This window comes from Hipposideros armiger, unplaced genomic scaffold, assembly GCF_001890085.2.
Source record: "Hipposideros armiger isolate ML-2016 unplaced genomic scaffold, ASM189008v1 scaffold_31, whole genome shotgun sequence".
Classification (NCBI taxonomy): Eukaryota; Metazoa; Chordata; class Mammalia; order Chiroptera; family Hipposideridae; genus Hipposideros; species Hipposideros armiger.
This window is the reverse complement of record NW_017731381.1, coordinates 4,066,275-4,090,524: the sequence shown is the minus strand read 5'-3', so window position 1 is coordinate 4,090,524 and position 24,250 is coordinate 4,066,275. Positions and strand designations below refer to the sequence as shown.

At 41.3% G+C, this 24,250-nt stretch overlaps 1 protein-coding gene across 3 annotated transcripts in view; it reads right to left on the bottom strand.

Moving 5' to 3' along the window:
- PKIG (cAMP-dependent protein kinase inhibitor gamma) overlaps positions 1 to 22,387 on the bottom strand; it is a 78,659-nt gene extending 56,272 nt beyond the window's left edge. Inside the window, exons 1-2 of one of the 3 annotated variants that reach the window (XM_019636954.1) lie at positions 22,288 to 22,347; positions 21,627 to 21,746 (exon numbers count right to left, since the gene is read on the bottom strand). The gene's annotated coding sequence lies outside the window, so the exon portion shown is untranslated. Of the gene's footprint in view, positions 1 to 21,626; positions 21,747 to 22,287 lie in introns of all 3 variants that reach the window. The other 2 variants (XM_019636952.1, XM_019636955.1) reach the window with 2 other exon arrangements.
- Between the last annotated feature and the right edge of the window lie 1,863 nt (positions 22,388 to 24,250).

Below are 24,250 nucleotides of genomic sequence, written 5' to 3'. Positions count from 1 at the left end.
ACTGTCATAAAAAATAATGAGGGGGGGGGGCTTTTGAAAAGTAAGGCATTTCTAAACACTTGGCAGAACGGAAACTATAAGCAGTAGACTTAAACCTACATTTTTGGTTATGACTGCGCATACCAATTTGAGAAAATTGGGGGAAAAAATCAGTAAGTCTCTCTCAAACTTATACTCTGCTGTAAATGGAAAAAAAAAAAGTTATACTTGGAACCTGAAGTTAGTACAGATCTTTAGAAACTTACTACTATTTTTAGCCAAAAGGTATAATTATGACTAATATTTAACTTTTGGTTGTCACATGGCGGGGGGGATAAGGTATTTATCAACTGAAATATATGTGCCAAACATTTTTTTTTAACTTGGAAATTCAGCTTAGGACAAAATGAGGACAAAAAAAATATTATTTTAGGCAATAAACAATTTAGTTGTTAACAGTAATTCATCGGCAATAAACTTTATAATTAGAGAAGGTCTCTAGTATTCCTTCCAACACGTGGGTTCTATGAGTTGGGTTTCATCACGCAAAAAATATTTTCTTATTAAAAAAAAATACTATTGGGAGCGACATCAGCAAAATGATGAACAGGAGTATTCCACTGTCATCTCCCCCAAAAAAACACCAATTTTGAGATCACCCATGGATAAGAGTGCCTATGTGGAAGTTCAGCAGAGAATTTTCAGCACACTGTTGGGGGAAAAAAAAAAAAATCTGAGTTTGGACTCATTGAAGAGGGTAAGAGGAACAGTTTCACTTTACCTGAATCGCCCCTTCCCCAAAATTGCACAGCTTAGAGCCAAGAGGGACCTTTTCAGCCCACAATTTCTCCCACGGTGAAAACAGTGTGTGTATAAGTGAGCACCTGGTTTCCCCAGCTGTGCAAGACATGCCAAAGAGGCCCAATTCTTTCTCAGCCAATCCAGAATATATCCAGCGATCCCACTTCTGGGTATGTATCCAAAATCTATCTGCACTCCCATGTTCACTGCAGTGTTATTCACAATAGCCAGTATGTGGAAACAACCTAAATATACGTCAATGGATGAGTACACTAAAGATGTGCTGTGTACGTGTGTGTGTGTGTGTGTGTGTTCCACACAATGGAATATTATTCAGCCATGAGAAAGAAATCCTGCCATTTGACACAACATGGATTAATCCAGAGGACATTATACTAAATGAATAAGCCAGACACAGAAAGACAAATTACTCTTGGTGGTTACTGGAGGCTTGAGAGTAGGGAAGATGAGGAGCTGCTGGTCAAAGGATACAAGCCTTCAGGTAGAATATGATTAAACTCTAGGGTTCTAATGTACAGCTTGATGGCTTTAGTTAATAGTACTGTGTGGTGCACTTGAAATTTGTTAGAGTAAACCTTAACGTTCTCACCACACACACACAAAGGTCACTGTTTGAGGTAATGGGTGTGCTTATTAACCCGACCATGGTAATCGTCTCACAAAGTATTTATATGTCCAATCATCAGGTTGTACACTTTAAATATACATAATTGTTCATTATGCCTCAATAAAGCTGAAAAATTTTAAATTAAAATTAAAATAATTTTAACATATGAGGAACAATAAACAAAATAATCTACACACCCATACATAAAACAGGTGGGCATACGAAGATGAAAAAAATACGTTGAAAATTTGAGGATTCTTTTCAGATGAAATCCTCAGGGATTACTAAAAAACTGTGGGTGAGCTTAAACCATCTGGGCCTAGACTACAGTGTAATTTACCCAAAATAGGATGGTATCTATGAATTTAGACACAGAAAGATACAAGGCAGTTTGGAAACTTAGAAAGATTTAGGTTAAGGCCAATATATATAATAACATTTATAAACATAAATCTGTTGAGATTGAGGAGCGTTGGAGAAGCAAACAAATCTGGTAAGAAACAAACTTCTTGTAAATATATTTCAGAGTATTTTGTCAGTAAACTTTTTTTTTTTTTTCAATTCCTTGTCATTAGACCTCTCCACAGAGCATCTCACAACACAGCAGCTGGCTTTTGTCTTGTTTTTTTTGGTTTTGTTTTTTTTGTTTGTTTGTTTGTTTTAGCTGAGCCATCCTGCTACCTGTTGGCAGCTCAGCGGCTGCTCAGCTCGGGCTGGACTCGAACCGCTGTTGCTCAGAGCTCAAACTCTTGAGCGAGCTCTTAACCAACTGAGCCACTCGGCCGGCCCGTCAGTAAACTTTTTAAAAGCACTAGTCCTTAGTTTTTTAAAAGGAAAAAAAGGGAGGTGGAGAATAGACCTGGATTTCCCGATACATTTTTATATTTGCTTACTTGTTGTTTTTTTTTTAGAAAAACAAAAACATTTCCTAATTATAGATACTGAGGATAATTCTATCCACAATATCTTTCCTTTCTTCCTTAAAGAATAACAACAACAAAAATAGCACAGTAACACATTAAATTTCTGGCACCATGGCAAAAATCCAGATATTGAAATAGAACACTTAAATTATATAAGCTTCAGTAAACCCCTAAAACCCAAACTGTAACAATATTTTAATACCCTACTCTTAGAAAAGGAAAATGTCACATGTACTGTAGGTAACAAAAATAAATCAATAAGATGATGATTTCCCTGTTTCCCTGAAGTAGGGAGAAGCACCGCCGCTGCAGCCGGAAATGCTTTTGGGAGGCTCGCTTCAAAATGCAGGTGGCCTGGGAGTCTTCCAGGAAGACCCTGAAAAACCAGTCTTCTGTGTTCTATGTAGATACTTCTCATCCTACAAAGCATTTAGGGGTCTGTCCTCTGCTAAAAACATCTTAGGAAAAGCGGAATTCCCCGTCCATTTCCAAACTGAGTCCCACCGCCCACCTGCAAACCACCACCTATTCCAGTCCTGTCCTGCCGGCACCCTCCCCACCCCGGGGGCTCCTAAGCTAGCCACTAGCACCAAGTCTGGGCCCTGCTCAAAACCCACCCCTCCCAGTGCTCTTCGTATCAGGTTAAATGTCCTAACTCATAATAGTGGGGTGTTGGTTACATGGGTGTGTGCACTTCACTGTATGTAAAATATACCTCACTTAACCATTTTTTTTTAAATTAATAAACTGACCCACAATGCTCTGCAGAACTGGCCCTGCCAGCTTCTCCAAATTTATCTTGTGCCAAGCTTCCTCCTCACTGTCCTTGGGTCACACTGGAGCCCACTTCACTTCCTCTAGGGGTGAGCTCTTTCCCAGGCCTTCTTCACACACGTGGCCTCTCTTTAGCCACCCCCGCCCCACCCCTGCCTTCTAATTGACTTCTGCTCAGCCAGCCAGTCTCAGCGTGGGTGCCTGGTCCTCCAAGAAGCCTCCCTTCCTTCCTTCATCCTCGTGCGCAAGCGCGTGCTCACATGTGCAGGCGAAGGCACTTCTCCGCTCCCCCGACATACTCTCCTCCCATCACCATAGCATTTAATTAGTATGCGACGCATTAGATTATAAGGTTCATGACAGCAGGCATCACATCTTTGTCATTCCCTAGCGTAGCCCCAGCATCTGGCATATCACAGACCATCAGCAAATATTCATTTAATGAACGTTGAATGAAGGCACGAGGATATTATTAGTCATCTGATCTCTAACCTTCCTTCCCCAGTTTGCTGTCTCTAGCGTGTGGCCCAAATTGTGTGACTGTCATCTCAGAGCCACCAGTTAAGGCTTCATGGCTCTGGCTCTAATTCTGCTCAGGTTTCTTATCTCAGGAGAAGACTTATTCTAGATTCAACAGGATTTCAGTTAAGATGACAACATGTGTTTCGTCCATGGACATTTCAGGCACTTGTCTCATCTCAGACCAAAGAATCGGTTTGTCTGGAAAAGGTTTTATGTGCGATGTTCGGCTCCATGTCATTGGTCCTTCTAGTCCGCTCCAGGCAGCCCAGACTTTAGCCTTTCCTGAGGCGGAATTAATGACATGACAGCACTTCATCTTTGGAAAGTGGAAAAAACAAACAAACAAGAGTAACCAGGCTGAATTCCCCCCAAATTCTCTCCCTTGTAAGGTTGTTAAAGAGGGGTGGGAGGGAACATGAGGATGAGTCAGTGTGAGTCAGCATTAAGTAAAAAGCTCTGCTTCTGGTAAACAGTTTGCTCTTTTACAGACAGGATTAGGATTACTGGACTCCCGCTGCTAAAAATACACAAATAACAGGTGGTATACATTATAGAAGTTGTTCCAAAACACAGACTCGGATCACTCCACAAAGGGAGCAGTGCATCCAAGATGGGCCAGAACCTCCTTCCCCAGGGCCTGTGTCTTCTTGGAGAAGCCCCAAGACTAGGTAAGCATTTCCTTTAAGACAATTACGATCTTAAGTACTCCTACTGCTCCCTCAAGGGACCTACAGGAATGACTGAATGAGCACCTACTGTGTGCCAATAACTGTGGCAGGCACTTCATATAATCCATCTTTAAACTTACAACAACCCTGTAAGATTGGTATTATCATCAACGTTTTATAGATAAGGAGCCTGGAGTGTGCAGAGGTTAAGCGATTTACCCAAGGTTGCATGGTTGGTAGCGCCATGATTTGACCTCAGATCTGACTTGTAAGTGCTTGTTTCTCTGTTATCTCCAACCCAGTTCAGAACTATGTATGAATCACTGCAAGCAAAGCAAAGTACCAGGCACCACAGGGGACCCAAGGGAGTAAGAGGCCACTCCAATTACCAAGAAAGCAAAGTTAGAGGAAAATGGGATTACTAGGAGACATACGTGTCTCTATTTCCAGAATCTTGAACAAGGCCTGGGAAGTTATTACTGAAATATCCACAGGAGATAAGGAAAACACACTATCAAATGTAACACAACACAGTCTGTGGTGAGCGTCATGAGAGAATGTGCTGGGGGAGTTTAGATTGTATCTTGAGGTAGGGTTCCAAGGAAGATCCATGAACAACATGGCATTTGAGATAAGATTGACAAATGCTTCCACTGGCAATGGTGAAAAATAAAGGGATCAGTGGAGTCCAGGGAGCAGTACAGTTGGGATAAACCCTTCAGCACCTTCAGCAGAAGAGGAAGAAATAAAGGTGGAAAAGGAAATTGTGTGGGTCCTGAATCTACTTCAAGTCCCTTTATATGAAAAAGCACAAGAATTACAAATATTTCCTAGTTGATTCACATCAACACATGAGGAAACATACTTAATGGTTAAATAAATCAAGAACTGCCAAATGGCCTTTCTGGAACAAAGTGGTGATGGTAGTGGGGTTTATAATTGAATAAATGAAACGTACGCGTCTGACAATTAAGTTCACAAACTTGTTGCAACAATGTGCTAACCCTTTTTGATATCAAAGGGATTATTCATTATGAATTTGTGTCAACTGGACAGTTAACCAAGTTTACTATTTGGAAGTGCTGAAAAGGCTGTGTGAAAAAGTTAGATGACCTGAACTTTTCGTCAACAATTCATGGTTCTTGCATCATGACAATGCACCAGCTCACATGGCACATTCTGTGAGGGAGTGTTTAGCCAGTAAACAAATAACTGTATCTGAACACCCTCCCTACTCACCTGATCTGGCCCCCAAAGACTTCTTTCTTAACCTCAAGATAAAGGAAATATTGAAAGGAAGACATTTTGATGACATTCAGGACATCAAGGATAATATGATGACAGCTCTAATGGCCATTCCAAAAAAAGAGTTCCAAAATTGCTTTGAAGGGTGGACTAGGCGCTGGTGTGTTGGTGCATAGCTTCCTAAGAGGAGTACTTTGAAGGTGACCGTAGTGATATTCAGCAAAGAGGTATGAAGCTCTTTTTCTAAGATGAATTCGTGAACTTAATTGTCCGACCTCATATGTTGAAATGAAAAATAAAAAAATTGATCCTAAAGTTCCAGCACATTAAAAAACAAAACAAAAAAAAAACACCAACACGTCTCAGATACTGGATAAAATCCTTCAAGTCCTTCAGAAGTTAAAACTATTTCTGTATTTGTCCTTGCCGCTGAGATATGTCTCTTGAAGGCAGCATAAAGTTGTTGGGTTTTGGTTTTTGATCCAATCTGCTACTCTGTGCCTTTTTATTGGTGAGTTCAGTCCGGTTACATTTAGTATGATTACTGATCTATGAGGATTTCCTATAGCCATTTTATCTTTTGCTTTCTGGTAGCTCGGTGTGTCCATTGTTTCTTTCTTTCCTTTTTTTTTTTTTTTAAAGAATTTATTGGGCAATTGGGGAAGGGGAACAGCCAAGTTGTTGTCCTTCAATGTTAGCTGTGGAGGGTGCAGCTAGCTCAGCTCCAAGTCCAGTCGCCATCCGGCCACCCATTGGCAGCTTGCTGCCGCTCAGCTCAAGGTGCTGTGTTCAATGTGGGTGGACGTAGCCCACCATCCCATGCAGAAGTTGAACCAGCAACCTTGTTGTTAGGAGCATGAGGTCTCACCAGTTGAGCCATCCTGCCACCTGTTAGCAGCTCAGCGGCAGCTCAGCTTGGGCTCAGCTCACTGGCCCATGTGAGAATCAAACCGGTGACCCTGTTGCTCAGAGCTCGTGCTCTTAACCAACTGAGCCACTCGGCCGGCCCCTCCATTGTTTCTATGTCTTTGTGTTTCTTTCTGTTATTTTAGTTTGGTGGTATTCTATGATTTTTTTCCTCTGCACACACCTTCAGATGTTTCAATGCGTGGATCTCTCAGACGTGTTGGTGTGATGTGTAGGGAGTCCTTTGTTGAATTATAGCTGTTAAACTTGTAATTCCAAGGGGAGAGATCAAGGGGGACCCCCCCCATGCCGCCATGTTTCTGACGTCACCTAAAACTATTTCTAAATTTCATTTTTCAATGATTACAAGGAAAATCAAGGAGTACATTTAGATCCCTTTCCAACTTCCTTTTTACTCAGAGACATAAACATGTATCACAGAGAAGAAATTCTCATAATTATAAAAATCCAAAGTTTTTCCTATCAACTCTCTCAATTTAAAGTTTAAATTAGATTTTAATTAAGATTTAAATTAGAAGTAGCATATCTTCGAACACAATATTGGCTGGATGACTACTAGAAATGATCTGTGCTGGATTCTTTGAAAAGAAATATTAACAAAATATATTGGAATGCCAGGAAAACAAATCAAGAGACTGTGTAATAAAACATTTAAACAGAACAGTCTATGGGAAATAAAGCTAAGAGTTCATATGTCACTGGGGACAAATAGTTGTGTTAGGATATTGCTCTTTCTGAAACAAAACTGCATTTTGTATTTATTTGTTTTTGTCATATGAGGGTAGAGAATAGGGGTTTAGTTTGTTTGAATGAAGAAGTTTATAAAAGTACCAGATGCTATAAATCAAAAAATGGTAAGAAGGTCAAATTTTTACTAACTGAAACAACAACCACCCAAGTTTTGAAAAGTCAAACCTAACTGCAAGTGGTCATTTGAAAGGGAAACTCTTCCTGAGAATTTAAGTTTCGGGCACTGACTTTCTGACCTGGATTTACATAACTCTCATACCCCAGAGACATGACAGCTGATTGTCCTGTCCAAACAAACACTGCAGAAATTTATTATAACCATTAGGGATATTCCATTTCTCTTCCCACAGTATCTACTAATTCTTATCTTCAACAGATATGTGTGTGTGTGTGGGGGGGGGGGAATTGGATGAATGTCCTGCATCATTAGAATTCTTTGCAGTGCTGAGGAGACAGCGAAGTGTTTAAAACTTTGTCTTCATTTTAAAAAAAAGAAAACTAATTTTTTTTTTTTAGAGGAATCCTGGCTTCGGGAAAGCTATTTTAATTAGGAGTTAAGCAAAGTGTTGCAAGAAAAATATAGACAAATGAAGACACTGTTTATATTTCAAAGATGGTGATACAGATGGCTGTGGCAAAATTTTTCCAAAACGAATCCCCAGCAAACAGTTCCTTAGGAAAACTATTTTTATCCCTTTATCAACTTGGTTGATAAGTATTTCATTTCCAGTGCATATATGGACAAGCTACATAAAGCAAAACTATTTCCATGCTTTAGAAACAAACATTTTGCAAATGGAAACGAAGTTTATTGTGCTATAATGTTTATTTGCTAGGCTGACAAATAACTCGGGGGTCCACTACTATGAAGTCTCAGAATGAGAGTCCATACAAGGAATAGGCTTGACTCCCCAAAACTCCAGGAGCATGGTCCCTCCAGAGGAAAACACCACTCTGGAAAACTGTGATTAATGCTAATTAATCCAGAACACATTTTACATGCACTATCTCAGTGCCCTGTGTGGTATATAAGATGCTATTATCATTCCCATTTTTTCAGATGAAGAAACTGCAGCTCAGAAAGGTTGGTGTCCAAGGTCACCAGGTTAGTAAGTGTCGTTGCTATCAAACTCAGCGCCCGCAAGCTATGCAGTAGTGACAGCACTTATGTGCTGAGCGTTGTTCTTTGCAATTCATATGTCAACTCATGTAACCTTTGCAACAACCCTACACCATATATAGGTCAGTTTGTCTTTGGGTTACCAACCGCCCCTTTCTCCACCCTGCCCACCATGCACCCCTGCTTCTTGCCCCACACATTAAAATTGGCACCCAAAAGTCCTCATGTTCTCTCTACCCTCACCCCAAATCAAAATTGGTCTAAAATGTTGGTAATTGTTGAAGCTGGATGATGGGTAATGGAGGTTTCTTTATACTATTCTCTCTACCTTTATGTTTGAAAATTACCTTATAAACATTCAGCATTTTTTTGCTCTAACATGGAATCTGACCTACTGAAGAGGCTAGAAGACTAGCCTACACTAACAGCGAATTTAAAGGAAGTATTGTGGGAGATGACTATGTCGTAAGAAAAACTCGTTCCACAAACATAAATTGAGCGCCCATTATGTTAGAATAAATAAAGGTCCAATGAAGGACTCCTGTCCTCAATGAGCTAAGAGCTTAGTAGGAGACACAAAACAAATGCAAAAATAATTACAGAGGAGGACTATTTATGAGAAAGGCTATAAAAAGAAAAGTTCAAACAAAGTACTATGTGAATTGGTAAGAGCCACATCAGGACAAATTCCATTACACGGAGCTCTTTGGGGCAGTCCAAACTTTTTGGTGTATTAAACACTAAACATTATCTAAACTCAGCGAGGCGAGTGGCCCACAAGAAGAAATGGAGATAGACCCAAAATCACAACTTCTATGGTATGATAATGGTTTCCAGTCTGAAACCCAGGCCTCTCAGTGAAGAGGGCAGAGGTCCTCTGAAGTCCTAGAATCAAAACATGTTTACTGGGCGGCCGGTTAGCTCAGGTGGTTAGAGCACAGGCTCATAACACCAAGGTTGCGGATCAATCCCCACATGGGCCACTGAGGTGCGCCCTCCACAACTAGATTGAAAACAACTACTTGACTTGGAACTGATGGGTCCTGGAAAAACACACTGTTCCCCATTAAATTTTCAAAAAAACAAACAAAACATATTTACTACAGAAGATTTAGCTGGAAAGAAAATCACCAAAACACCAGTTATACATAACACTAAAAACTTACAAACAATGTAAATGTCCAACAATAGGGTTTGGTAATATTCATTTCAATTGATGCACAGTAGTCCACACACAGCAATTCAAAAAGAAATAAAGAAGCACTCTCCCTGATGTAATGAGGACTAATAATGGTAGAATTCACCAAAAGCAAATAACCAAACCAAACAAAACAAAACAAAAAAAAAACCACAGCCGGTTAAAGAGAGGAATCATTAAAAATAATGCATGTTCATTTGTCAAATACTTGATAAAAAAACCAAGGCTTTTTCTTGAGAATAAGTTCTAGCAATTCAAGTTCCTGCATGAATCACACCCATGATGCTCGTCTGTGAGTGCCGGCTTTCACTGGAAAAGAATGCCACTTGTGAAAAGAAGCCTAAAGGCAAAATTCTACATTTTGATGAATTTTTGTCCTCCATCTTTTCAGAGATCTCTTCCACTATAATTTGACAGCAGCTTTTTTTGTCATTTATCTTTACTAGGTCTTTCAAACGCATTCAACTTATGTTTCACAAAAACAATGTCTTTTTCCCCCCCTTTTCGTCCTCATATTTCATTAATTAACACTTAGTTGCTTTGTAATTCAATAACGAGTAAAACTGGCATAAAAAAACTTACCTGACTGTTCACATGATTGACATGACCATCATCAAGGGAAACACTTAACAATGTGTTTAATACGGGCCAGGCGCTGTTCTAAGCACTCTGTTAATACATATATTAACCCAACCCTTTAATCCTCAGAGACGAGGTACCACGTGGCCATCACATTACAAATAAGGAAACGGAGACATAGAGAAGTTCAGTAACTTGCCTGAGGTCGCACATCTAGTAAATGGCAGAGGGAGATTTCTAACGTGGGGAGTCTGGTTCCAAGGTGATGATTTGAATCACTACACTAAAACTCCCTAAAACCAAATGAGTGCGAGCTGCAGCGCTGTTCAAGAGAAGCGTGTGCGATGATGTAGAAGTTCTACCTCGGAAAGAGATGTCCCGTACAGTGACCACTAGGCACACTGTGGCCGCTGAGGTGAAGAAACTGAATTTTAAATGTAATTTAGACAGACACACGTGACCCTTGGCTATTGTACTGGACAACATGACGGAGCTGTTTACTAGCCGAGAACGCTCGGGGCAGTGGGCATTACACACGACACTGTACAGTGAGAATGAAGAGGATCTGTTAACCTAGCAGTCGTTAAATGGAGTCTGGTTAAGAAGCTTCTACCGCATATGAACTGATACGAAAAGGTACATACGATGTGGCTAAATGGAAAAGATAAATCATAAGACACTACATAAAGCCTAATCTCATTAGTATTTGATTGAAAAGTCATGACTAGAAAAACGGTAAACATATAGAAAACTGTGGTTTCCTCCAAGAGGAGGGTCCAGTAGACATTGCTGGTTGCTTTCTGTGGTGGGCACTGCACACGGCCAGCTGACAGCCATCTTCCTTCTCTTCCATAGCAACAGAATCCCTAAGTTGTCGGGAACAGCTAAGGAACGACATTCACCAGCCTCCCTCACAGAGAAGAAGTGACAATGTGCTGTCAACTGAATGTGTTTGTTGGGCCTTCCAGTGCTTTCCAGGGTGTCCTTTGCCTTCCCCTTTCACACCTTTTCCTGCCTCGTGGAAGGACTGTTCGGCTAGAGAACCAGAAGCCCACCTGTGGCCACAAGGTGACCACGAGAGTGTCAGCCCTGTGATAAGGATGGTGAAGCAGAAAGAACGATCCACACTGCTTGATGGCACTGTGGAACTGCCATCCCAGCAACAGGCTCCTTACTTTGGACTTCACGTGTTTGAAAAGAAAAAGAACCTGTATTACTTAAAGCACTCTTATCAGCAGCCAACACAATTCCTAGCCGACCCATCTACTCAGCGTCCATTGCTCCTACTCACAGAAAAACATCCTTCCTAACAGAAACACAATTCTGTTCCTGATTGGCCTTAAAGATAATTTCACACCCCACCCCTTTCTCCCCTCTCCCCCATAAATGACTTGCTCAGAAAAACAGGCCTAAGGCAATAAGGTATGGCATTGGCCTCGTGACAGGGCTTGGTTTCTGCACGGGCACATGGCCCAATTCAAGACAGTGAGAGGCTACAATTAGTATTGTAGGGGCTTAAAATTCTCACTTAGGAGAACAGAGGAAGAGGGGCTCTTTCTATTCCTTTGGTGGGTGCCATACTTGGATCAAGGGCCCAGAACAGCTGTAGGTATTTTGTTGCTGGCCTAAGGATGAAGCTGACACCCTTGGGAGGGAACAGCCAAGAGCATCTTACAGAAAGAAGCCTGAGACAGCGGATGAAGTTAATCTTGAAGTCTGTCCTGCCTCTGGGACAAGTACACATTATACGAGCCAAAAAATATCCACAGGACAAAGAGATCATCTTAGAGGCAATGGGATAGGCGTTAAGAGTTATTCAAATATCGTGAGAAAGGCAGATAAGTCAGGCCTTCCCAGTGGACATGCAAAGTTAGGCACTGGTTCGTCAAAATATTTCTGTGCCTTTTTCATACCAGGCCCGGTAAATTATTATACAGTAAATTCCCCAATACTGAGTTATTTTAGAAGAGCTTTTCGTATAGGCTTTTACAAAAAAAGGTTACTGAATAAGTGTACATGTTTCAAAAGCCTTATAATAATCACAACAGTTAACACTTATACATTAAGTACTTACTACCTGCTTACTACCTGCTAGGCCTTGTGCTGAGCTCTTTATCTCATGCAATCCTCACAAGAGACAAGGAACTCTCACTACATCCATTTTATTGTACAAATCAGGAAACGCGGAAGCTTAGAAAGAAAGGTTAAGTAACGCATGCATGACAGTAGAAAGTGCCGGGAACTCATGGCAAAGGACTCCAGTGCCTCTATCCATGGCTTTGTACTGCCTCCGTAGGAGACATAAAAACACATCTATGATTCTCTGAGGCTACACTTTTACTTTCTTTCCTTTTTTCTTTTTTTTTTTTTTTTTTGCTTTTTGTTGTTTATTTTTGTTTTGCTTTTGCACTAGTTTTAAATATTCTGTTCTCTTGACCCTCTCAGAATACTCTATTCATCTAACCACAAGTCCTAATTTTTTGGTTTGGAAGTATGGTCACCGCATTTACTATGTGCCACATATAACATGCAAACATCATCAAGAACCAGTGAGTGTTAAACCTATGTACACAAGAGAGCAATATAACTACATACGTTTAACATGTTGGAAATTAGGATTAGACCATCAACTTTTCTTTAACTTTCTTTTTTGGTAAGTAGAAGCACACAGTAGAGTTGGGAGTGGGAGGGAAAAAAAAGATAACTCACATTTATTAAGCCCCTTCTAGTGGCCAAGTTTTGTAATAGGTAACTCTAAAAAAACTTCATAAGGCATTTTACAGAGAAGGGAGCTGGGACTAGAAGACCCTTGCCCTGATCTGCCTGAAACTCAAGTTCTTCTTCTTCCCACTATATGACCGCATTCCTATGAGTTCTGGAACTTACCAAATATCGCCTAAAAGAGAACAATGACTATAGGAAAAGCTATGCCATTTTATTAGCCTCCCTGGAAATATCATTTTAATTAGGTTTCAATTACTTTTAATCATGGTGCCTTCAGCTTTAATAGATTATTCGTAAGAAAATAACCTAAAGTGAAAAGATCTAATATCTCAGGCTCTACTTTAAAGACCACAAGGAAACAGGTACTATTGATACAGGAGAGCCCCCTCCCGATAGGAATTTTAAGGCTCCTTTTCCCTAGTTTCTTAGCTCCTTAGTCCCTGGTTTTAATCACTTTTCTAATCAGTTTCTAAATCCTGAACTAAAGATTGTTCCTGGCCTAAATCACAAAACGTTTCTCACCCCTGCTTAATAACTACTTAAAAGCCTGTGAGCTAGAATCATTGCAGCCCAGGTTTCCCCCAAGCCATTCCAGACCTAACTCTTGGATAAATAAATGCCATCCCAGAGATCAAATGGGTTTTTACACTCCTCCAAGCCAGTCCAGACTTAACTACTGGGTGAACAAATGTCACCTGGAATTAAGATGAATGGGTTTGGAGTCCCATCCCTGGAGCCAGTGCCTCTAATTTATTAACTAACATCAGTCTCTCCTCATCTAGGGGCTGTCAGGATACGAATTATGTCCCAGCAAGGCTTCCAGTGCACCCCGACCAAGGCAGATATGAGACTCCCTCTTTTTTTATTTAAGAACAGATAGGGCGAGAGTTTCGTGAATTCCCTCAATAGGCAGGGACAGCTCTACCTCCCTTCTCAGCTTGAAGCAGATACAGAAGAAAAGACCTCCTGTCTCTCAACTCCCCACAGAGATTTATGGGGATCATGTCTCTCAGGGAAAACAAGGCAGGCAGTTAGAGACAGGTAATTGGGTCTCTGCATTCCTGCACACCCAACACAATCTATGGGGAGCACCGCCTGGAGACCTCCCAAATTCTTCCCTTATCTGCCCTAAGCATTAACCATTGTTAGAGGTCACCATGACCTCCATCTCACCCTAGCCTCATTATACCAACATTATAATATCATACATATGCCCAGAAGTTTATTAATATCATTATAACAGACTGAACTCTGGGAAAGGATATGCACTAAGAGGGTGAGGTAATTGCCCCTTATCAATCACAGGTGTCAATCAAGTGGTCCTGTGCCTGGAGAGGAACAGCCAGAGAAAAAAAGATAAAACACCCAGGATCCTGCAAACTGCTGCCCCTTGAGCCTTTTGTGCCTCTTGAGCCTTGCCTTTGCTCGGGGCCGCTCCTAATTCTTTGGAGTGTACTATCTCTTCTAATAAACTTTTTTTTACCACTTTACTCTGTGTCTCGTTCAATTCTTTGCTCAAGACGCCAAGAAACCTGGACACCGTGCCAAGGAAGGCCCAATCCCCAGCAACGTAGCAGCTAAGTTTCCCAGTTTTCTTCCCCGAGGCCTGGGTTCGACTCCTGGTGTGGAAAGCTAGCCCACACTCCGCCCAGGCTCTGCGGGGTTCAACCCCAGGTGTGAGAGCCAAACCCGAACATCTTGCTGAGAGGGGCCCCCCTCTCCAGTAACACTATGGTTCAGATAAACGAATTTAAAATAATACACGTACTTATTTTCTTAGGTTGTAAAAATACGATCAGGAAGTAGTAGACTGCTAAGCTTTGATACAAATACGCAAATAACAAACACAGCCTAGTCTTATAAGTAACTGGCTATGGAGAACCAGTGAGAAAAACCACCACCCAAATCTACCTCATGTGCTAAATATTATCATAATAATTGTTTATGAAAACTCAGAGTTTATATTTTTAAATGTTATGTATATAATACTGTCCTTCTCCAGGCAGCTGAGATCCCCAAATAGAGAATGTGACAATAGAATTAAGGTTTTATTACTTTGATAAAAGTAAAAATTAAATTAAAAACAAAAAAAAGGGCTTTATGTGCAAACCATTTTGCAGTTTCTTTGTTCAAAAGGCAGTGATCATCTGCTTGTATATCTCCCCCAAATCCTACCATTTTCAGAGCCACCCCAACTAGGTGCTAATTTCTCTCTAGGACCTTGTAGCTATTAGTGGCCTCAACCCAAAGGAAGCTGCTGATCATTTTTCAATAAAAAAGACAATGCCGCCAGTCCATCTAGAAGCAAGGGCAGCAACTGAAATACGAAACTGAGCAGGGTTTCCAGTAGCAAGAGGCTTAACTATTCAACACTGGAGAACATATTTAAGAAATAATAAGAGCAGCTAATATTTGCTGAGTGGTTCTCATAGCCAGGCACTGTGTTAACTGCTTTAACTACATATTCAATCCTTACATCTCTATGCAGTAGGTACTATTATTAAGGAACTTATTCAACATCATACATTTATTCAAAATATTTCCAGGACATACATAGTAAAGCTTAGAAATTTGGCTCCCCCACTTACTGGCTGATTCTGAGCAACTTACACTCTCTGAACCCCCGTTTCCACAGCTTTAAAGTGTTATCTGTACACTGTAGTCCAATATCTGCATTTCCTAGTCCCGCATCGCATCCCTGGTGTCATGAAATATCCCACCCGCTCATGCCCTAAACCAATACTGATTAAGGCAGGAACAATACTGGGGCTACTTTTGTTTCCATTGTGTTCATGGGAGGTCTGGCTGCCCCACCCCACTCCCATGCCCCAGAAGCCAGCCAAAGGGCTCAGCTTCTCCGCCTGCGCAGGCCTGACTTGTTTCCCCTTCCCAGCCAACTCATATGAAGGAGGTGCCAGCATGCCTTTTAATGATGCCAGTGCTGGCTGGAGTCATGCACCCTACCTCAAGGGTAACAGAGAATCAAACATATCAGTATATGGGGAAATCTCTAGAGAGTTCACATTTCTTCATGTATGCAATGCAACTTGACTACTACAGGATTAGGTTATAGGGGGTCGTGTAATTTTGGCTAACTGGCAATCACCCAAAAAAGCCTTTAAGGGAAATTCTAAAATGTGTCAACATGCTGTACTATTTCATAAGTGGCAGATTTGGACATAACTGAATCTTTGGCTGAGAAACCTGCTATATCTCAGGGTGATCATCAGAACACTGAAACAATATGATTTGACCATGACCCCGTATAAAAAATACATTTTATGTCATGGCTAAGACATCAAAAGAGCTGACACAAAAGTTTTACATAACAAAGCTTATTCTTACTATACGAGATGTACACTTTTTTTTCTGTTCTTTCTATTCTGTTTTTTCATTAAAAAACATGATGGAGTCCTTCCCCCAAATAATCGTTCAACCTACCAAATGTGTAAGGACCTAGCGTTTGAAAATCCCTGATATAGGCAGCCCTTCACGCTGTGGTTTCATCAGTACATAAAACCAACCCAGGAAAGCAATGTTGGGAGCAACCGGTGTTGGACAGAGCATACAGGTTCTGTTTGTTCGTTTGTCTTTAAAAAAAAAAATTAAAAATAAAAATTAAACGGAGGGATTTTTCTCACCTGCCAGGGTAGAGAATACGACAGTGTGCAAAGGCTTTCTTGAATTGAGACAGTGGAATTTAACAGAGCAGCACATGACTTGGCATCAGAAAACCTGGACTCATTTTGCAATCCCTAACGAAATAATAGATCTAGGCAATGACCATTAATAACTGCTAAAACCATTCCGTGAAAGACTGAGCAGAAAGTTATAATGGATGGACCGGGCAAACAATGCCTGACCCCAATGGCCAATTTTAAGAGAGAGAACGAGACCTTTACTGCCTGCGGATGTGGTACACACCATCACCGATTAAGTACAAGGGCCAAAATAAATACCTTAATTACATTAAGGGACTAGAGGGTCACATTAAAGAAAAGCAATCAGCCAAATCCACAATGTGACAAGTTTACGGGACAAACAACTTGATTTTTTTTCAACAGATGAAAAAAAAAAAAGAGGAGAAATTGCTATATAGATCAAGGCTGAAGACACAGTCAAATGTAATAGGTGGAACATGTTTAGATTCCAATTCAAACAAACCAATGGCATAAAACATTTATGAGATAGTTGAAGAAACTGAATACCAAATGGATATTAGGTAATATTTAAGAATTACTACTGTCCATTTTCTTAGGTGTGATAATGATACTGTGATTATAGAGAACAAAGGGAGAGAAAAAGCTGTTATTTCTTCGAGATGCATATTGGAGTACTTATGAATGAAGTGATACGATGTCTAGGATTTGCTTTAAAATAATCCAAGGTAGAGAGTGTGTGTGGGGGGGCATATATGAAATAAAACTGACTATATATGAAATAAAATTTACCATACCTATTGTAACTGGGTTGTGGGTATAAGGTATTATACTATCCTTTGTACTCTTGTATATGTTTAAATTTTTCCACAAAAAGCTATAATGTAAAAAGAAAATAACGAAACCTAGATTCAAACACCAGGGTTTATTAAATGCAGGACCTGGGAGATCTCTTGAAACCTCTGATCTTCAGTTTTCTCATCTGAAAACGGGAATGATAATCCCTACTTCACTGAACTGCTGAGAGGAATGAAAGGAGATCATGGATTCACACCTTTTGGAAATCCAGTTCTCATAAACCACAAAACTACTACAAATGTTAGCACAACACTTAGGTCTCTTTCTGCATTGCTCTGGAAGCAAAGATTATATTTCTGGGACTAGAAATGGTAATGGGCTGAATTCATTTAATTTGGGTTTTGTAGTAACTCTTTAATATGACACTGTTCACTTCATATTGGCCCCTTCCTCCCAAAAGGACAGTGTCAAAGGTATCTGCAATACACTGAAGTCCTCTAACTTCAGCTGTTTATATTTCGTTTACTTTCCCAATTATTCGCATTTCCCCTACTAAACGATAGAAAGTAAACTTACAGGAGGCTAAGTGTTGTTGAGATAAAACTGAACACAATTAGGAATCAATGTAATCTAAATAAGACTTAATTTAAAATATTCCAGGTACTTTTAGAAGAATAGACATGTATCTTCCAGCACTAACGCTTCATCTCAAGTGAAAGGAAATTAACAGAGGTTCAAGTCTCAAGGAACACAAAGGGAAATTTGGCACAATCTGGCTTCAGCTTGCAGAGTGGGTCGGAGGGGGGCAGAGCGAGATCTCTCTATAATGTAAATATGATTAAGTCATTTCCCTTCCATTCAATGGCTTCCCTCTCCTTTCAGGAAAAAGTGCAAACTCCGGAACAAAGGCTCAGGTGGCTCTCCAGCCATATTTCCATCCTCCTCCGGGACTGACCCCTCCTTCTAGCTACAGGCAGGGAAGGCTTCCTCTTCCACCCAAGTCCTATTGATTCTCCTGAAACGTCTCTCAAATCTGCCCTCTCCATCCCATTCCTGCTGCCACTGCCCTAGATCAGACATTTTTTTTTTAACCTTTACTCCCCCATCTTCCCAAACAGGATATATCCTTATTGCTTTTTCTGATTATGAAAGCAATTCATGTTCATAAAAAAGAAAAAGTGCGGTAAGGAAAGGAATAAAAATTTCCCCATGATCTCATGACACAGACATAAAGAGCTTTTTGGTACATTCATGTTCATGGCAGCATTATTCACAATAGCGCAAATGAAGAAGCAACCCAAATGTCCACCCACAGAACGGATAAACAAAATGTATATATACATGCAATGCATATACACAAAATGTTTATATACATACAATGGATTATTCAGTCTTAAAAAGGAAGACACATGCTACAACATAGGTGAACCTTGAAAATGTTATGCTAAATGAAATAAGCCCATCACAAAAAGGCGGATATTGTATGATTCCACTTCTACGAAATATCTAGAGTAGTCAAATTCATAGAGACAGAAAGTAGAGTGGTGGCTGCCAGGGGCTGGGGGAGGGGGAAATGGGGAGATGTTTAATGGGTACAGTTTCAGTTTTGCAAGATGAAAAAGTTCTGGAGATTGACTGTACAATATGAATATCCTTAACACTACCAAACTGTACATTTAAAAACGGTTCAGATGATACATTTCATGTTATAGGTATTTTACCATAATTACAAATAAAAAAATTTTACAGAACTAATCTTTCTAGACACTTTTCCTATAAATACATATGTATGCATTTAAAAAATAAAAAATAGGAACATATTGTAATCTGCTTTTCATACCTAACCATATGTTAAACATCTTTCTCATATATATATATATATATATATATATATATATATATATATCTATCTATCTCCCACCTCACTCTTTAATGGCTGATAGTACCCTTCATATGACTGAACCATAATTTAACCAGTCTGTTTGTAGTTTTCCAATATTACCAAAACATGATAGTCAACACCTTTGCATATTTTCTCATTATGTCTTAAAATAGACATCTGTTTTTTTACATGCCCTTTTTTGGGTATCTCCAGGCAACTCTTGTTCTATTTGGCAAGCCTGGATTCATTCATTGATTCATTCATTGATTCATTCATTCATTCGCTGAGCCATCCTGCCACCTGTTGGCAGCTCAGCAGCAGCTCAGCACGGGCCGGGAATCGAACCAGCAACCCTGTTGCTCAGACTCAGAGCTCCCATTCTTGAGCAAGCTCTTAACCAACTGGGCCACTCGGCCGGCCCTTGGACACATTTATTTTAAAGTTTACTCCTACATATTTATTTTTCATGTTGTTATTGTCATTTCTCCTACAATTACATTTTCTGATGATCGCTCGCATAAAGCAATTGCTCTTTGTCTATCTTGTAGCTGCTTGTTCACGTAACCTATCGTACTTATTTTTAACTTAATTCTGTTGCGTTTTCTCAGTGGATAATCATCATATCATAGGTAGACCACCATGTCCTCTAGGTTGTCATTAAGACTAAAAGCTCTGGGGTCAGGCAGACCTGGATTCAAATCCTGCGTAAGCACTTTCCCTCAGTCTCCTCATCCATAGCTGGAAATTATAACGGAGATGGTCTCACAGCGTTGTTGCAAAGATTACGCTCACTGAGACTGGTACATGAAAAGTGCTTAACACAATGATAGCTCAATAAATGTCCGCTATAATGAAAATATAACGTTCTCTCCACACTTGCAACGTTTATTTCTCTTTTCTTCTGGCATTAAACTGGTGCGCTCCTTTCTGGCGTTTACCTTGCTTCCCACTTCTCCAAAAAAGTAGAAGCCATTAGGCTCGTTTTAAAGTATCTGTGCTAAGGATCTCATCCACGCTCACCTTCTCAGGAAGGTTGTGTTACTGACTTTACCCTTCATCTCCTGTTTTTTTCTCAGCCTCTCCCTCTTTGCCATCAGTATTTAAATCTGCTCACGTCTCTTTCATGCTTAAAAAGGCTTCACCTGATTCCCCAATCGCTCGCTCTCCAGCCTTCTCTCTCTTCCCCTTCACAAACTTCTTTCAGCTGCCTACACTTTTGTCTTTAGTTTCTCACATCCCACTCACTCCTCATCCCACTGATATACTGCACTGAACCTTTGGAGGCTGCCGGTATTAGAGATTCCACCCCCACCATTTCACCAAATCTTCTCAATTAGGTCCCTAAGTGACCTCTATATTTATTTATCCAAAGGACACATTTTCATGTTTATGTAATTTGAAATCTCAGCAGCAGAAATCCCAAACCAGCAAAGTTGGGTTTCATTACTACACAATCCTAGGTTGCTTCCTATTCCTCGGCCATTTCTTCTTGGTGTAGACTAAGTGAATGGTTCTTCCAAGAGTGTGCAACACAGTGGCCCTGAATGATCTGGGCCTTTTTAAATCTCTCTGGATGGGTCTCTGCCCATATTGATTAAGCTCCAGTGGTACTGGACTGCTTTCATCTCCATGAATGGTACCTTTAAACACGTTTGGAAGACATGCCTTGAGGGCAGGGACCAGATTCCTTACTGTTTACACAATGCCTGGCACATAGTAGATGTGCAATAAATACTTTTTGAATCACCATAAATGAATGACTGCAATGTGAAGAGCAGGTTGGAGGAGTGATGACACCAAAAGAGAACAACAAAAACAGCCCTGATCTTTTTGAAACCTTACCCCCATCAAAACCTCACAACACGCACTGCCTGCTTAAAATCCTCTGATGGCTCCCCAGTGCCCCTCAAGATAAAGTCCAAACTCCTCAAAACTTACAAGGAGCTACAAGGAAAGTCTTTCAGAAGGGGTACCTGTTTATCTCTCAAACATCAACTAGACAGACCCCTTCCACTTCTCAGAATCTGTCTCTAGCCAGCCTGCAAAATCCGTACAGATGCCCAAGAAGCCTGCCTTCTCTTCCCAGGGCTTTGCACACACTGCTCTCTCTGCCTAGAGTACCGTGAACTTCACCAGCCTCATCTTCTGGCCAATACAAAAGCAGCCTTCGTGTCTCATTTTGGGAAGTCATCTTCTTTTGGGATCTCTCTCTGACCATTCACCCCAACCTCATCTCCGGAAATCTGGGTTCATTGCCTTCTCTGTGCATCCACAGTTCCCCGTATGTCCAAAATTGTAGCATGAGTCACAACCAAGTCCTATTTATGCAGTAAAACTGTGGAGTTCTCTGAGGACAAGATTCCATTCACTTTTTTACCCCTGGAGTTCAGCCCAGGCCATGGCTCACTAAACACGCTCCGTGTTGGACCTCCTTAAAGCACAGACATACCTTGGGGATATTGTGGGCTGGGTTCCAAACCGCTGCAATATAGCGAGTATCGCAATCAATCGATTCCTAATCTTTTTGCTAGTGGAGGGCCTTGCCTTCAATTTGTAAAAAGGGCAACACCTGTGAAGCGCAATACAGCCAAGCACAAATTAAATGAGGCATGCCAGTAGTAGTAATAATAAAAGCTTCCCAGTATCGAGCACTTCCCTGCAAGGGTTTTAAATATAAATTTACTTTGCAGTAGCCTCATAAGACAGGTGTTATCACGGTCCCCAATTTGCAGATGGGAAAACTGATGCACAAAGAAGTCAATCAGTCTTCTCTGGCCCCAGAAGAGTCGCACAGGCGTACATTTTCTGCAGTTTCAAGTTACTCCCCGGTCCCCAAATAAGAAGGGTTTTTTTCCTTCTTAAAGAAACTTTCGGGTCAGGTCAAGCAATGGCCCCCAAATATAACGAACAGCCAAAAGCACACTCCACGCCAGCGCCAGGCAGAGTTAAAGGGCATGAGGGGGTGCCGCCCCGGCGCCGTTGAGGGGATAAGGGTCCAGCTCCAGTCTCCTTCCCGGGGGTCCCTCGCCACCCAGCCCCTTGCTCCCTGGAACGAATCAACACCGGGGCGGCGCGTTTGGGCCGCGACTGCCGGCTCGGCCCCTGCTCACCTGCCGTCCCACCGCCTCGTCGAGCTCGGGCCGCCGGCCCGTAGCGCCTCCCCCGGGCTGCCAGGCGCCCGCAGCGCGCCGCGGAGCCTGTTGCCTCGGCAACCAGAGCTGCCGATCTCCCGCGGCTTGCGCTACGGCGGCTCAGAGGGGACCAGGAAGGTTCGCGTGCTCTTCCGCCGCCCCCTAGCGGGCGGAGAAGGGAAAGCCGATCGGGAGTCGGGTCTTTAAGCGGTGAAGGACTCGGTGGGGTTTGGCATTCTGGAACTTGGCCCCAAGTAAAGGGAGAAGGAGGGGAATGCTGAGGGAAAGGAGGACAGCAAGGCCGGGGGAGGAGCTGAGCGTCGGATCCTGCCTGTGCCTCAGTTTCTCTCTCTGTAGTCTGATGGACACCATTCTGGGAGAGGACAGGGCCGCAGGCGGAAACTCGCTAGACTGGGAATATTTATAGACGTGAAAACTGATGTGGGTGGGGTAGGCAGTGGTGTGGCAAAGAATAAATAAATGTGTTTCTTTGGGCTTAAGATGAGAATTAGCTCACTAGATTTACTTTCAATATGGGAAATAATTTGTAACCAGCACTTGTACTTTTTGGAATAATCCTACAGATACACTGGAACCTGAACACAATGGATATTCATTGCTCCATTTTTTTTTTCTTTCTAAAAGCAAAAGGGTTGAGACCAGTCTAAATGTCCATCAGTAAGAGACTGAGTAAATGAATTATGGTGATCCATGAAACAGATTACGATAGCAAGACTTGAGAGACCAAAAACCTATCTTCAAGCCATGCATACAGCAAGTCCCATCTTTGCTTTTCCTCTTACCTTCAACCTTACCCCAACCCTGCCCCAGTCTACTCTCCACCCAGCAGCCAAAATGTCTTTTAAAATGCAAACATTATCTCCCCCGAAAAAATATCCCCACCATTCAACAGCTTTTCCATCACATTTAGAATAAAATCTAGAGTTGTTACCACGGTCAACGTCATCTCTCACCATTTCCCCTCTTGTCCATGCTCCAATCACACTGGCCTTGCAGTATTGAAGTGAAGCTTGCTTCTGTCTCAGAGCCAGTCCTCTTGCTGCTGTTCCATATTGGGACCACTCTTCCTCCAGATATCCCTGTGGCTTGCTTCCTCACTTCCTTCCCATCTCTACTCAAATTGTTCCTGCTTCTTGATTGTGTCCAATTCAAAACAGTTCCCCACTTCCTGAAATCCCACTGAGAGACACTTAGCACAAACACAAATCCTAAAATAAGCTCTTCCAAGTCCCTCTTACCAAGATACCTCATGGTTTCTCTGGTGTGTGTTCTCGCTTAATAAACAAGCTAAATAAATCAAATTTTTTTGGCGACAGGTTTGTTCCTGGTAGAATCTGATTGTGGTCTTTAATACAGTCTTAGCTTACTTCTGCCCAGTCCAATAATACCCAGACAGGAAGAAGCAAGGATTTTAAGAGCTACCTGGAAGGTTCAGTGGTCCTGAAGCTACCTGACTTGGGCAGGTATTTTTTTTTGGGGGGGGGGGCGGGGGCCGGGAAAGGCTGAGGTAGGAATTAGGAAAGCTTAAGTAATTCCCCTTCCTCTGCCATCAATCCTTTCTGTGGCCTTGGGCAAGCCATTTCACTTTGAGCCTTTTTCCATTTCTATAAAAGAAGAGATTCGAGTATATTTCTAAGGTTTCTTCCAATCTAAATATTCTAGGTGTCCCAACTCTACAGGTTCTTATATTCCCAGGTAAATGTTCCCCTACATTATTCATTTGTACAACATTGTCATCATTGTTGCCATACCTACATACCACCTATACTGTTAGGTATATAAATAAATTATTTTCAAGTTTTTTTCTTTAAATAGACTCAATTTTTACTTAAATTTACAAAGGAAAATTTACATCACTGCTTAAAAGGAAAACCAGCATTGCTTGGTAAAAATGGAAGAATTTTTGCAAACACACACACAA